We start from the raw sequence: 10,526 nt of genomic DNA, 5'->3' as shown, positions 1-10,526 counted from the left end.
CTTTTATCTACTCTACTATGATCTACGTAGGTGCTTTCTGTCATACTAGCATTACTCCACCCTTCAAGCTAAACAACACAACACTCAAAATTCCAAAGATTAGTTGTTCAAATATGATTGTGATATGATACTGATATTAGTTAACAGACACATTTAATTGGTTAGCTAAAGGTCCCACTTGAGTTTCCAAATGCATGTCGAGACATATAGAGAGACAGCAGAATTGCATTTCTTTGTCACTTGTTGACTGTACTTTATTGTCCATACCAAATCTTAGTTGTTATTTCAAAGCAAATATCGGTTGCTAACTACCCTTTGCGCGGTTTGCAGCTTCAGATCTGCCATCCCACTGCCACGGTCAACACTAACTCATCATGCTTATGGTTTCCCCATTTTAAGATGACCACGATCAACCTACGTGGTTCCTGTCGTAATAGCACTGCTCCACCCATCGAGCTAAACAAGCTTAGTTGTATGTAGCGACCAGACCTCAAATGGCCTGTGCTGCTGTGCACCAGTGTCATCCCTGGATCAGTAATGCTGACACGCACAGTACAAATGGAGGATTTATAACAGAGTAGCAATCACACACTTATTACATCGGATATCTCCATAGAGACTAAGTATGATAAACATGGCTTAAGGCCATCTAAAAACGATAACAGCGGAAGACTTGGAAGAATAGTGAGTCCATCAACTCCAGCGGCATCACTGAGTATAAGACCACGACCTAAGGCACCTTACTCGTCGTCTGAAAAGTCTGCAACATGAAACGTTGCAGCCCGAAAACGGGTCAGCACATAGAATATGCTGGCAATGTAACACATAGAGAGCAATGAACAATAATAATGCTATACTACATGCATATATGGCTGGTGGAAAGCTCTATGGTTACATTTTTGCGAAAAGCCAATTTTATCCTACTTCAAAAGGAATAACTTTATTTAACTATCATGGTGGTTGTGAAACATTGAGATGGTTGACAGCATCTCAATCCCAATTAAAAAGTCATTAATAACCCAACAAATTAATTAGAAGTAACATAGTGTTGAGATTCACATGATAATCCAAGTACTAGATACTCAAGTTGTCCATAACCGGGGACACGGCTAATCATGATCAGTTTGTACACTCTGCAGAGGTTTGTGCACTTTTCCCACAAGACTTGATCTCCTCCGTTGGATTACTCGCACTACATGGTGTTTGAGTAACGGATGACCAAGACACAGTCTTTCAGAAGTGTTTGCACCTTACGTATGGGTAGACCGTTACACCTACTTTCCCCTACATCTGCTAGTCTACCACTGTAAGAGTTCACACAACTTAGTCAACTATGCTAGAGCCCATAATAGCTTGCGGCTGCACGCGGAAGTTTCTAGCATGAAAAATCTCATGATCCCTTTGAACCTGGGTGGCGGTCCAAAAGAAAAACAGGCAATCCTGGAATACCCAGGTACCTCAATCCACCCAGATGTGAGTTTAAGTTGCCACCTTAAGTAAACCATTAATTAACAATCTCACATCTATCATGAATTTCACTCAAACCCAATCCACGTCTACGAGCATAGCATGGCAATAATAAAAGCAACGTAGAAGTAACTCCCAAGGGTTTGATAGAAAACAGGTAATAGGTACTACCTCATCTACTTCCCAATACCCACAGTTTATTAGATCCTAATCATGCAATGTGTTTGAAGAAATAGATCTAATGCAATAAAACTGGGTATGAACGGGGTATGATCACAGTGTTACTTGCCTTGCTGATGATCCGCAAAACCTAGCGATTCGAAGTAACAAGCGGCACACTCCGGGTACTCTATCGCAAACAAACAAGCATACAATCAGTACTCAACTAATGCACAGGTAAAACTCGAATGAAAGATCCAACCAGAAAGTTCAACTTAAGAACTCCGGTTTGCAAAAAAAATCAACTCGAAAGAAGCAACGAAAGTCAAACGGCGGAAGAAAGAAACTTTGTTTGCTAATCTGGATCTAGGTCAAATTTTACTGTAGAAAAAACTTGTTTGAGTAGGTTAAACGGAAAGAGAATTTCGAGACGAAACTCTAGGCGCTTGAATCACCTGATTCCGATAAACGAGCGAGAAGTTAAACAAAAACGAAGATTCAATCAGAATTCGAATCTGAGAAAATAACGAGATAATCCGCCGAAAAAGAAAAACGGACGAACGGTTAAAGAACGGACGTTCGTTAACAGAGAAAAAACCGACGAACGCGTTCGTTAAAACGAACGGTTCGGTGAACGCTCGTAAAATAAGAAAACCGAAAAAAACAGATCTAGGGTTTTTTTTAACGAAGGGTTTTTTTAAAAAAAAAAACCGGTCAACGCAAAACGGCAGTGAGGCAGTACCTCGACGGGGCTACTCCGGCGGGGCGGGGTGCGGGGCTCGGGGGCTCGGCGGGCGAGGGGCGGCGGCGGGGCGGCGAGTGGCGGCGGCGCGGGGCTCGGCGAGCGGCGGCGCGTGCGGGCGGCGGCGGCGGGCGGCGGGTGCGGCGGGCGGCGGCGTTCGGGGGAGGAGGAGAGGGGGGGCTATATATGGAGGGGGCGAGGGCGGCTTGGGGGAGGGGCAACCGAGGCGGCGGCGGCGTCGTGGCGAGGTCGGACTCCGGCGGCCGTGCGGGAAGAGGACGCCGCGAGGCGGGCCGTCGGCTGGGCCTTTTGGCCCAGTCGGCGCGGGCGTCTATATTTTTTTTAAATAAGTTCCGCGAAGAAAAATGCATAGAAAAATAAATAAAAATCAGAAAAATATGAAATAAATTTTCCCCGTCTAGTTGGAAAATCTAGAATAGGGTGAACATTTGTAAAATCAAAAATAAATATTTTGAAAACATGCATAATTTTAAATGCAATAAAATTTACAAATAAAATCCAAATAAATTCCAAATAATGATTTTAACAATTTTCCTCCAGTATTTCAATATTTTTGGAGAAGTCATGTTTTCTCCTCTCGTTTATTTCAAGAATGAAATATTTTTCCGGAGAGAAAAATAATTAAAATCCCAATCCTCGTTTGAAAAATCAAATAAGAAAATTCGAGAAAATCCCCAACTCTCTCCGAGGGTCCTTGAGTTGCTTAGGATTTATCGAGGATTTTGTCAAAATGCAGTAAAACATGATATGCAATGATGATCTATGTATAACATTCCAAATTGAAAATTTGGGATGTTACAAACCTACCCCCCTTAAGATGAATCTCGCCCTCGAGATTCGGGTTGGCTAGAAAACAGGTGGGAGTGGTTTTTCCGTAGATCTTCCTCTCGCTCCCAGGTGGCCTCATCTTCTGTGTGGTGACTCCACTGAACCTTGCAAAACTTGATAACCTTGCTGCGGGTAACTCGGCTGGCATACTCGAGAATCTTAACTGGTTTCTCCTCATAAGTCAAATCACTTTCCAACTGGATCGCTTCCAGTGGCACGGTATCTCTCAGTGGTATCTCAGCCATCTCTGTGTGGCACTTCTTCAACTGTGAAACATGAAATACATCATGTACTCCAGACAATCCTTCGGGCAATTCCAACTTATAGGCAACTTCTCCCATACGTTCCAACACTCTGTATGGTCCAATAAAACGAGGCGCTAACTTTCCCTTAACTCCAAAGCGCTTCACTCCACGAAGTGGTGATACTCGAAGATACACTCTGTCTCCGATTTCATGAACTGTCTCCTTGCGTTTAGAATCAGCATAACTCTTCTGCCTGGACTGGGCTACCTTGAGCCTATCGTGAGTCAACCTTACTTTCTGTTCAGACTCCTTAATCAAATCTGGTCCAAACAACTGACGATCTCCAACTTCGTCCCACAACAACGGTGTTCTACACCTCCTTCCGTACAAAGCTTCGAAAGGGGCCATCTTCAAACTGGTTTGATAACTGTTGTTATAAGAAAACTCCGCATATGGCAAATTGTCGTCCCAACTATATCCATAATCTAGCGCACATGCTCTCAACATGTCCTCCAAAATCTGGTTGACTCTTTCAGTTTGTCCATCTGTCTGTGGGTGAAATGTTGTACTAAATTCCAGCCTGGTTCCCAATGTTTCATGTAACTGCTTCCAAAACTTCGAGGTAAACTGGGTTCCTCTGTCTAATACAATGGTCCTCGGAACTCCATGCAAACATACTATCCTGGTCATGTATATCTTTGCCAACTTGGCACTGGTATAAGTGGTCTTTACTGGAATGAAATGAGCCACTTTCGTCAAACGATCGACTACAACCCATATCGAGTCATAGCCTGAACGGGTCCTTGGTAATCCTGTGATAAAATCCATGCCTATTTTATCCCACTTCCATTCGGGTATCGGCAATGGCTGCAGCAATCCTGCTGGCTTCTGATGCTCTGCCTTCACTCTCCGACATACATCACAAACTGCTACATACTCTGCAATATCCTTCTTCATTCCGGTCCACCAGAAAGTATTCTTCAAATCCAAATACATCTTGGTATTCCCTGGGTGAATCGAGTACGGTGAATCATGGGCTTCTTGCAAAATCAACTTCCTGATCTCCGGATCATTTGGTACATATACACGGTCTTCAAACCATAAGGTATCGTGCTCATCTTCACGAAATCCCTTGGCTTTTCCTTTACTCAACTTTTCCTTTATCTCTTCAATCTCCTTGTCTGTCTTCTGAGCTTCTCTGATCCTTTCCATCAAGGTAGACTGGATCTCCAATGTTGCTAAATAGCCTCTAGGGACTATCTCCAAACATAGCTCGCGTAGATCCTCGTCTAACTCCTGAGGTAACTCTCCTGTCTTGATGTTGTTGACATGACTCTTGCGGCTCAACGCGTCTGCTACTACGTTAGCCTTTCCGGGGTGATAATGCAGTCTCATATCTTAATCCTTGATGAGCTCCAACCATCTCCTCTGTCTGAGATTTAACTCCTTCTGCGTGAAAATATACTTCAAACTCTTGTGATCTGTGTACACCTCACAATGGTTTTTGATGAGAAAATGTCTCCATGTCTTCAATGCATGCACCACGGCTGCTAATTCCAAATCGTGTGTAGCATAATTCTTCTCATGGGGTTTAAGTTGTCGTGAAGCATACGAAACAACTCTTCCTTCCTGCATAAGCACTGCTCCAAGTCCTCGACGAGAAGCGTCGCAATAGACTTCATAGTCCTTGCATTGATCTGGCAGTATCAACACTGGTGATGTAACCAATCGTTTCTTTAACTCCTGGAAACTAGCTTCACATTCCTCAGTCCAATTAAATTTGGTGTCCTTCTTCAATAGCTCAGTCATGGGCTTAGCAATCCTTGAGAAATTCTCGATAAATCTCCGGTAGTATCCTGCAAGTCCAAGAAAACTCCGGATTTCTCCAACTATCGTGGGTGATTCCCAACTTGTCACTGTGTCAACCTTGGCAGGGTCTACTGCTATTCCTTCTCCAGAAATAACGTGTCCAAGGAATCCAACTTCCTTCAACCAAAACTCACATTTGCTGAACTTGGCATATAGCTGATGTTCTCTGAGCTTCTCAAGTACCAATCGTAAATGCTCCTCATGCTCTTCTTCATCCTTGGAAAAGATTAAAATATCATCAATGAACACCACGACGAACTTATCCAAAAACTCCATAAACACTTTGTTCATCAGGTTCATGAAATAGGCAGGTGCGTTAGTCAGTCCAAAAGACATAACGGTATACTCATACAATCCATATCTGGTGGTAAATGCCGTCTTGGGTATATCCTGCTCTCGAATCTTTAACTGATGGTATCCTGATCGTAGATCGATCTTGGAAAATACTTTAGCTCCTTGCAGGCGGTCAAACAAATCATTTATCATCGGCAGTGGGTACTTGTTTTTGATGGTCACTTCATTCAATCCTCGGTAATCAACAACCATCCTTAGTGATCCATCTTTCTTCTCCACTAGAAGTACGGGTGATCCCCAAGGTGACGAACTTGGGTGAATATAGCCTTTATCCAGTAACTCCTTGATCTGTTTCTTAATTTCCTCCAAATCCTTAGCGGGCATCCTGTACGGTCTCTTAGATATTGGCCCTGTGCCTAGCAAAAGTTCAATCAAGAACTCAATGTCTCTATCTGGTGGCATGCCTGGCAACTCTTCTGGAAATACATCCGGATAGTCCTTCACCACTGGTACTTCCTCCTGTACAACTCCTGATAAGGAATTTACTTGAGTCCTCTTCGGCATATGTCGGGATACATACTTGATCCTTTTTCCTTCCGGGGTGGTAAGCAAAATCGTCTTGCTGGCACAATCGATGTTTCCTCCATACAACGATAGCCAATCCATTCCCAAAATCACATCCAAACCTTGCGATTCCAAAACAATGAGGTCTGAGGGGAAAACATGCCTACCAATGGCCAATGGTATCTGAAAACATCCTTGGGTGGCCATATACTCTGCTCCTGGCGAGGTTACTAACATAGGGTTTCTGAGAACTTTGGTGGACATCTTAAACTTATTCACGAATCCCCTTGATATGTATGAATGCGATGCACCAGTATCGAAAAGAACAGTTGCAGTAAATGACTTAACCAAAAACTTACCTATTACTGCATCAGGCTGAGCTTCAACCTCTTCCACGCTCACGTGGTTCACATATCCTTTGTTGAACGGGTTCGGCTTCTTCCCAGAGCTTCCATTGCCATTTCCATTTTGGGCTTCGGGACATTCGTTGGCATAATGTCCATTCTTCTGGCACTTAAAACAAGTGACTTGGCTCAGGTCCCTCTTGGCTGGGGTAGATGGGTTGGTGCGGTTCTGTCCGTTGCTTCCTCCATTCCCATTCCCATTTTTAGAGCCATTATGGTTGTGCGAACTACCTCCTCCATGGGTATGCTGAAACTGTCCTCCCGGCTTCGGGGTAAAATGGGGCTTCTGCTGGGCTCCTGAGTTGTACTTCCCTTGTCCATACTTCCTCTTGCAGTTTTCAATCTGTTGTTGCTTCCCTTCAATCATGAGAGCTCTATCTACCAGCTCCTGGTAGTTGTTGAAGGTTGCTACCATCAACTGCATACTCAGCTCGTCATTCAGTCCTTCCAGAAACTTTTCCTGCTTGGCTGCATCTGTAGCAACGTCATCTGCTGCATAACGTGCTAGCTTACTGAATTCCTCCACATACTGGCCTACGGTGCGTCCTCCTTGGCATAGGTTACGAAACTCGCGCTTCTTCATAGCCATAGCTACTGCTGAAACATGAGTTGTATGGAAAGCTTGCTGAAACTGGTCCCATGTGACAGTGTCAATAGGGTGTGTGGCTGTATAATTCTCCCACCATGATGCTGCGGGTCCATCAAGCTGATGTGCGGCAAAACGCACTCTTTCCGCATCTGTGCATCCTGCAGTGGTCAACTCCCTTCCAACTTTGCGGAGCCAATCATCTGCTACAATCGGCTCGGTGCTACTGGAAAACACCGGCGGGTTTAGCCTTAAGAAACGGGCTAAGTGATCAACAGGTGGTGGTGGCGGTGGGTTGTTGTTGTTGTTGCCTTGGTTCTGAACTAACACTTGCATCAAGGCATTCTGTTGTTGAATCAACTGGGTGATCTCTGGCGGGAAAACAAATCCAGGGTCGCGTCTCGGAGGCATCTGATAGGTTTAGAAAAGATGAGAATTAAGAATAGAATGAGGTCTAGAGAGAAAACACTACCCATATGCTCATGAGACAAATTCAATCAATATCACTCAATCAATCCAAACAAGGCAAAACAAACGATCTAACTAGCATTACAAAGTGCTTGAACTATACTACTAAATGGGGGAAAACTACTACTGATATGGTAGTCTACTAAAAATTCTGATCCGTTGAAGACTCCATGATGTCTGCTCCAGCTTCATCAATCCATTCGTCTTCACTTGGTTCCGAGTCGGTGTCGTCGATGATGATGTAGTTATCCGGACAAGTGCATTCGTCGACTTCTGCTTCTGGTACTGGATTTCCCACGGATACTCCAATCTTCTTCTCCAGGTCGTCAATCTTCCCGACTAGTGCGTTGATTTCCTCCAAATAATCTTCACGTGTAGTCTTGAGTTCTTCCTGGAGTTCCTTGATCTTCGTAAATGCCTTCTTCAGTTCTTCCTTGTCCGTGCACATCTGATTTTCCTGGCGTCGAATATGTTGGTTCTGCTCCTGGATGAAAGCTGCAATTGATCCATCCTTCTTGGTCTTGATCATCTCCCATTGCGCGTCTCGACGTCCACAAATTTGATAAATCGTATCCTTAAGCTCCTGGTGGTAGACTTCTCCAATGCGTCCCATGGCGATATGTGCGGCCATGCTCTTCCCTAAGCTCCAAGTTGGTGCTTCAAAAATCAATCTTATGGGTTCCGTAATTGGCGCAAACGTCCTTCCTGGAATGATAATTTGAATCTTCCAGCTCTCCTCTTCAGGAAATGTAGCGTTGTAGGTTCCGGTGACGCTTGGTATTCCTATGTTCAAGTACTTGGTGACTTCCTTCAAATGTCGTCCAAACGGCGTGTCTTCATCTGGTTGCATGAACTTGCTCCTTGCATTCGCCATTCCTAAAGGAGTAGAAAGTGGAGAGGAGTCAGAAATGAGAAGAGAGAAGTTTTTCTAGGGCTTAAGCTTAGTGGTCGTGTCCTATAGTCAGCGTGTGCTCTGATACCAACTTTGTAGCGACCAGACCTCAAATGGCCTGTGCTGCTGTGCACCAGTGTCATCCCTGGATCAGTAATGCTGACACGCACAGTACAAATGGAGGATTTATAACAGAGTAGCAATCACACACTTATTACATCGGATATCTCCATAGAGACTAAGTATGATAAACATGGCTTAAGGCCATCTAAAAACGATAACAGCGGAAGACATGGAAGAATAGTGAGTCCATCAACTCCAGCGGCATCACTGAGTATAAGACCACGACCTAAGGCACCTTACTCGTCGTCTGAAAAGTCTGCAACATGAAACGTTGCAGCCCGAAAACGGGTCAGCACATAGAATATGTTGGCAATGTAACACATAGAGAGCAATGAACAATAATAATGCTATACTACATGCATATATGGCTGGTGGAAAGCTCTATGGTTACATTTTTGCGAAAAGCCAATTTTATCCTACTTCAAAAGGAATAGCTTTATTTAACTATTATGGTGGTTGTGAAACATTGAGATGGTTGACAGCATCTCAATCCCAATTAAAAAGTCATTAATAACCCAACAAATTAATTAGAAGTAACATAGTGTTGAGATTCACATGATAATCCAAGTACTAGATACTCAAGTTGTCCATAACCGGGGACACGGCTAATCATGATCAGTTTGTACACTCTGCAGAGGTTTGTGCACTTTTCCCACAAGACTTGATCTCCTCCGTTGGATTACTCGCACTACATGGTGTTTGAGTAACGGATGACCAAGACACAATCTTTCAGAAGTGTTTGCACCTTACGTATGGGTAGACCGTTACACCTACTTTCCCCTACATCTGCTAGTCTACCATTGTAAGAGTTCACACAACTTAGTCAACTATGCTAGAGCCCATAATAGCTTGCGGCTGCACACGGAAGTTTCTAGCATGAAAAATCTCATGATCCCTTTGAACCTGGGTGGCGGTCCAAAAGAAAAACAGGCAATCCTGGAATACCCAGGTACCTCAATCCACCCAGATGTGAGTTTAAGTTGCCACCTTAAGTAAACCATTAATTAACAATCTCACATCTGTCATGAATTTCACTCAAACCCAATCCACGTCTACGAGCATAGCATGGCAATAATAAAAGCAACGTAGAAGTAACTCCCAAGGGTTTGATAGAAAACAGGTAATAGGTACTACCTCATCTACTTCCCAATACCCACAGTTTATTAGATCCTAATCATGCAATGTGTTTGAAGAAATAGATCTAATGCAATAAAACTGGGTATGAACGGGGTATGATCAAAGTGTTACTTGCCTTGCTGATGATCCGCAAAACCTAGCGATTCGAAGTAACAAGCGGCACACTCCGGGTACTCTATCGCAAACAAACAAGCATACAATCAGTACTCAACTAATGCACAGGTAAAACTCGAATGAAAGATCTAACCAGAAAGTTCAACTTAAGAACTCCGGTTTGCAAAAAAAATCAACTCGAAAGAAGCAACGAAAGTCAAACGGCGGAAGAAAGAAACTTCGTTTGCTAATCTGGATCTAGGTCAAATTTTACTGTAGCAAAAACTTGTTTGAGTAGGTTAAACGAAAAGAGAATTTCGAGACGAAACTCTAGGCGCTTGAATCACCTGATTCCGATAAACGAGCGACAAGTTAAACAGAAACGAAGATTCGATCAGAATTCGAATCTGAGAAAATAACGAGATAATCCGCCGAAAAAGAAAAACGGACGAACGGTTAAAGAACGGACGTTCGTTAACAGAGAAAAAACCGACGAACGCGTTCGTTAAAACGAACGGTTCGGTGAACGCTCGTAAAATAAGAAAACCGAAAAAAAACAGATCTAGGGTTTTTTTTAACGAAGGGTTTTTTTTAGAAAAAAAACGGTCAACGCAAAACGGCAGTGAGGCAGTAC

Source organism: Triticum aestivum, chromosome 6D (genome assembly GCF_018294505.1).
Source record: "Triticum aestivum cultivar Chinese Spring chromosome 6D, IWGSC CS RefSeq v2.1, whole genome shotgun sequence".
Lineage (NCBI taxonomy): Eukaryota > Viridiplantae > Streptophyta > Magnoliopsida > Poales > Poaceae > Triticum > Triticum aestivum.
The sequence above is the reverse complement of the archived record's forward strand: the minus strand, read 5'-3'. Positions refer to the sequence as shown.